At 41.2% G+C, this 6317-nt stretch overlaps 1 protein-coding gene across 1 annotated transcript in view; it reads right to left on the bottom strand.

Moving 5' to 3' along the window:
* LOC124038025 (inactive tyrosine-protein kinase transmembrane receptor ROR1-like) overlaps positions 1-6317 on the bottom strand; it is a 223050-nt gene that overhangs the window by 104657 nt on the left and 112076 nt on the right. The window lies entirely within an intron of this gene.

The raw sequence follows: 6317 nt of genomic DNA, 5'->3' as shown, positions 1-6317 counted from the left end.
TTACATGAAAAAAATACAATGTTTACTATAGAATAGTACAGTACTTACGATAGAGTTCTGTAGTAAACTGTTGTATATTGTAGAATACTATACTGTAGTATCCATCAATAATGTATAGTACTTACTTTGGGCGCAGTGGTTTAAGGCACTGTGCTAGAGGCGTCACTACAGACACACCTGGTTCAAATCCAGGCTGTATCACAACCGGCCGTGATTGGAAGTCCCATTGAACGGCACACAGCGTCGTCCGGGTTTGGCCGGTGTAGGCCGTCATTGTGAATAAGAATTTGTTCCTAACTGACTCGCCTAGTTAAATAAATAAAACTTCAGAAGTGTACTGTAGAATACTACAGTAAATACTACAGTATTGTCCGCAAAAACACTACTTTAAAAAAAACGATAGTAAATACTACACTATTTCATTTACATATTAATTTACAATTTGTGAGAAACCTACATGACAAGTATAGATCATACAGTCCTTTCAGAACGTATTCACAGAAGTGAATTAAGGCAATGTTGCATGCAAGTGGAGTTTGGGAAAATGGCAGAAGCTCGAACCAGATGGCGCGTTGAGTGGAGAGGAGTGAGAAGAATTAGGTTACAGTGGCGTTTGCAAAAGGAAATAAGAGAAGTGAAGTGGTTGTGGAAACTAGTAAATCCAAGATCTGATTCTTCTCGGTTGGGAATATGGATTTCTGATCCATGTTGTTAACTGGGAGAACCGTTTGAAGTCTCAAGTAAAATTGTGGATGAGGTGGATGAGGTGGCGTCGATGAGAATAATGACAAGTGGCCTTCTTTAGTTTTTTGGGGTGTTTTCCTATGGACCAGAAGGTGTTGTGCTTTGTGCCACAAGACGACGTCAGATTGGAATGTGTTGTGTGTGGATCTTTCAAGCAGGGCGCCTATCAAGGGTCTCATCTCTGAGGTGGCGCTAGAAGTAAATGCAAAAGGATATGCGTGAAGAATCGGATCAAGTGGTTGGCGCACAACGACTGACCCGTATGGTAGATGGGAGTGCGGATTGTTTTTTTGATGAAGAGTCTCTCCCTTCTCACGTGTATCTGGGCTATATGAGATTAGCTGTGAGAGTCTCCGTGCCCAAACCCCATGCAGTGTGATGAATGTAAATGATTTGGCCATGTGTCAAGTGTACGTAGACTGGAGGAGTGTCATACGGAAGCTGAACATAAATGTTTCAATTGTGGTGGTGAACATGCTCCCGAATTTCTGAAGTGCTCTGTTTTAGGGTGAAGGAGACGGGGGGTGGAAAGAATCAGGCCTGTCCAGAATGTCTCCTATCTGAAGGCGTTGAGAAGAGTGGAAGAAAGGTGTGAAGTTGAAGAAGTAATGGTACTGTAGTAGGAGCACAGACACAAGATGATGTTCCATGTCAACAGAGGGATCCTGACATGTTGCATGTTAAGAAGTTGGATTCTGTAGCGTTTATTACTTTGGCACAGCGCAAACGGAGTGGAAATCAGAGAGAATAGGCATCATCGTCAGTGCGGCTGAGCGTTTTCTGGGACTACGGGATAATTCGGCAGAGGCATTATCCTCTGTTCTCACAGGATCCTCACAGGTTTTATGTCGGGTCCCCCGTTCCTCTTCCTGCAATGGAATATGTCTTGTTTCAATACCCCATACAGTAGGTGGTAATACACCAATAGGTGTAGTTGGCCATAAAACTTTAAAGAAGATGATATCAGTCACACTCCTTGACTTTGTGTTATGAAGTGGTATTCAAATTGATCTGTCATGTTTTGTCAATGATCTACACAAACTCCTCTGTAATGCGAAAGCGGAAGAAAAGTAATGAAAAGGAGAGGCATTTCAACGTCAAATATCAAAATGCGTTTTTTTTTTTGCAGAAATGCCTTCTGGAACATTTTAACTTTCATGTACCTTAAGTGGGGCGGTAGTGTAGCCTAGTGGTTAGAGCTGTTTTACTAGTAACCGAAAGGTTGCAAGATCAAATCCCCGAGCTGACAAGGTACAAATATGTCATTCTACCCCTGAACAAGGCAGTTAACCCACTGTTCCTAGGCTGCCATTGAAAATAAGAATTGGTTTTTAACTGACTTGCCTAGTAAACAAAACAAACATGTATGACATCTGTAAATATGGATAAACATTTAAAATGGCCGAGAGATGAGTTCGGATTGGTCTGCCGTGTAGCATGCTTCTGTCTATAACATGAGCTTCTCAGTATGTGGAGATAATCCTTTCTACCGTTGCTTTAAAACAAATTAAGATATCATGAAGAAATGAAAAGGTTTTGCTACAGCTCTCAACAGTGCTGCCCTGAAGTTAATAGCGCTATCGACAAAGATCAGTGGGAAAAGTTGTGCTGGAGGATAAATCGTGCCATGCAGACTCTTTCTGACTCTGAGGAAATCATTGTAAATAACAAATTTGTTCTTAACTGACTTCCCTCGTTAAATAAAGGTTCAATAAAAAAATATATTATGTTGTTGGTTAGATTTAGCTACCTGCAGATTCAAGCGTGGAAGTATTACCATGTTCAAAACAACTGGGAACTCAGAAAAATCAGTGATCTTCAGGTCGAAGGGTCAGAGCTCTAGAACGAAACCCAGAGTTTCCGAGTTGGAATTCTGAATTGGATGACCATTCAAATCGATTTTTCCCCAGTCTGAGATTTCTGACTTCCCAGTTGTTTTCAACGCAGCATTAGAGTTGGGATTATGGTTCAGTGTTTAGCTAGCTACATGTCTAAACAAAAGTGTATTTTTACTACTACTTTCACCACTTTTAGTCTTGAAATATTTGGTTGTTTACAATACTGTGAATCGTCAAAGAGATGGGTGGGGCTACGGCTTTAGAGGGTGTGAACGATGCTGAATGGGTGTTGACAAAGAAGAGCTCTCCAGTAGGTGTAACAAATCATTTACGGGCCATTTTCTCAAAAGTTGGGTTACAAGGTTATCAAAGCAGGATTACTTCTTTTTTTAAACTAGGCAAGTCAGTTAAGAACAACTTCTTATTGATAATGATGGCCTGCCCCAGCCAATTGTGCACCACCTTATGAGACTCCCGATCACTGACAGATGTGATACAGCCTGGATTTGAACCAGGGACTGTAGTAATACCTCTTGCACTGAGATGTAGTGCCTTAAACCACTGCGCCACTCAGGAATAATTTCCTATTTTTGCTCAACAGCAGTATATGATATACCATTTTCTATCTCTGAGTCTACTTTTATCCAATGTACAAAACACCATTTCGAAACACCACTGAATCCAGGTGGTGGGTCACAATCCATTTTAAATTCAGGCTGTAACAACAACAAAAAAATGTGGAAGAAGTCAAGGGGTGTGAATACTTTCTGAATGCACAGTTAACAGTACATATAACAGTACATGTTATAGATAAGAGCAGAAACACTGAACTATCCGTTCAGACCCCAGTCCTACCTAAATACAGGTCATGAAAAATCTTTCCTCAAGGAGAATAAAACAAAAACACTATAGTAAATACTACAGTAATACTGCAGTGAATAAAACAGTAAAGTCTGCAAAAACACTACAGCGAATACTATTGTAGTTATACCACAGTATAGTATTTTTCTACAATCCACAGAGGGTGGGTCCAGGACCTTTCTATTTTCGACAAGAAGATGTTACCAGCAATTGCACTCGCCAAACAATCCGAGTTAAATAATAATAATATATGCCATTTAGCAGACGCTTTTATCCAAAGCGACTTACAGTCATGTGTGTATACATTCTACGTATGGGTGGTCCCGGGAATTGAACCCACTACCCTGGCGTTACAAGCGCCATGCTCTACCAACTGAGCTACAGAAGGACCATAAGAGTTGCCAGCACAACCAAGAATTGAACAATGAGAACAGAGCTATGGAATTGGCCCGAAGCTAGAAGAGGAGCGTCTCTCCTCTTCGTCTCTACCGTGAACATTTCATTCAACAGTAAACTTTAAAACTTTTTCTGAAATCAGAAGGTTTGCTGTCTGCTGTTTTCGACTGGAATATCTAGCACTAGCAGGTAAGATCAGTGTATTAGGCTACATACATCACGTTAGTACAGTTGGCTAACAATTTAAGCTAGCTAGCTAGGTAGCTACAGTATTTACAGTAACAGTAGCTAGCTGTGTGTTTTGACAGGTTGTCAAAATAGTTTGTCCCATCATCACCAAAAAAAGTCTTAACGCCAGCCCCGATATTTCCAAACTAGGCTGAAATCATAAATTGTGATTTTAAAGTAGCCTTATGTTTTGTCACACCCAGCTATCCAAAGTTAGCTACTTTGAAACTACTAACAAACGTTACTGTAGCTAGCTAATAGCTAGCCTTTGATATTGAATAAACTTGAAATTGCTTACGTGTGTGTGGGTGTGTGTTCTTATGTGCTGAGCAACTTTAGAAGTTCGGTAAAGGCTAGACAATATTAATTCAATGTTCCATCTATACATCCAATCTGCTCACTGTGACAAAATTGTAGATCTTAAACTAATCATTACAAACTTTCCCCCTAATTTCCATAACAGACATGGAGCTGCCCAGCTTCAATGAGTTGCTAGACGGGTGACTTGTACTAGCATTTGTTCTTAAACTGACTTGCCTAGTTAAATGACAAAATGGACCATTGAGAGAAAATGTCCCCTGAACTCTTGGTTGTGCAACCTCAACTGATGAATAATATCCTCGGCGCAATGGATAACGCATCTGACTACGCATCAGAAAGTCTAGGTTTGACAACTGGCTCGTTACCTTTAAATCATTATTGTTGCGGGATAAATTAAGTTGTTATTGAATTTAAGTGAAAAAGAAAATAACCTGTTATCCAACAGACCGTAAATCTGCTCCGCCCAAATAAGGAGACCTGAACCGATCTACAGTACAGTAAGCCCTGATCTGATCTGGTCTGATCTGATCTGATCTGCTCTGATCTGGTCTGGTCTGATCTGATCTGCTCTGACCTGCTCTGGTCTCAATGTTTATGTAGGCCTACTCTAGGTGTTACAAGATGCATTTTTGAAACTTGAAACTTTTATTTCTCAAAAATGTTTCTCAAAAATGTCCCACTCTTGAAAGGTAATGTAGATTTTTGTCTAGCTATTGCAGGTAGTCTGTAAGTCAAATAACTAGAAATATAAGAGACTCTTCCAGAACATACCAGAGCAGAGTGTTACTGTATGGACTGCTAATGTAATCTAACTCCAAGGGCATTGCTCCCCTCTCTGTGCCGTGGCTCTCTGCTTGTGTAGCTGGCAGACACACTGGAGAGGGGGACTAGAGGGGGACTAGGAAGAGAGGTAGAAGCAGGGTGGGTAAAGTCCCCAAACCCTGTCCTGGATAACCTAGAGAGGGCCAGGGACCAGACTAGAGGCAGCCTACTCTGTCCCCGAAGAGTGCCTCGTTTTGGGGGACAAATTGGAAGATATTGGCAGGTAGTCTGGACGGTGGAGGGTAGACGGTAGGCTTGGGCAGTAGTCCCAGGGAAGTCCCCTCAGTGCAGTCACATAAAGTTTGGCTCCTAAAGTTTTGCTGGCTGACATTATCAACCCTTTCCAGCCCGTGTTACAGCAGAGCTGTATAATATAACAATATATAGTATATGCCATTTAGCAGGCACTTTTATCCAAAGTAACTAAAGGCGTATGCATACATACACATAGGATCGGTTTGCTCCTAGCAGAACTCGGCGAGCCGACGTGAACGTCTCTGCTTGGGTACTTCCTTAAAATACCTTTGCTTGCAAAACAAGACAAAAGCGTCAATATTACCGTTTGTCCTTCTTGAGACGCCATAGCAACAAGTACACTCCCTCAAACTTGTCCGAATTAATATAAGATAACTCAAGAAAGCTGTAATAAATCTTGACGTCTTTGACAGGTTCTTAGTCACACAATTTTACATGTAACCAATATGTTTGGTGCAGTATTTCTCAAGTGAAAACACTTAATTGAAGAATCCCTAATGTTGACCAATCACCAACAAAGAGGCGTAGACTTCGGCAACTGAACTTCAACAAGCCTCAAGAAAAACATTTGTGTGCTCGAACAGAGAAATCCTTGCAGAACGTGGTGAACACCAAAACGGAAAAAAACGTCCCAAAATGTAATTATAAACCGCACTTTCGTGCATTTTGCCAGCAGCTCTTCGCAAGCACAGCGCTGTTTATGACTTCAAGCCTATCAACTCCTGAGATTAGGCTGGTGTAATCGATGTGAAATGGCTAGCTGGTTACTGCGGTGCGCGCTAATAGTGTTTCAAACGTCACTCGCTCTGAGACTTGGAGTAGTTATTCCCCTTGCTCTGCATGGGTAACACT

This window comes from Oncorhynchus gorbuscha, linkage group LG06 (assembly GCF_021184085.1).
Source record: "Oncorhynchus gorbuscha isolate QuinsamMale2020 ecotype Even-year linkage group LG06, OgorEven_v1.0, whole genome shotgun sequence".
Lineage (NCBI taxonomy): Eukaryota > Metazoa > Chordata > Actinopteri > Salmoniformes > Salmonidae > Oncorhynchus > Oncorhynchus gorbuscha.
Note: the sequence above shows the minus strand (reverse complement) of the source record. Positions and strands in the feature narration are given on the sequence as shown.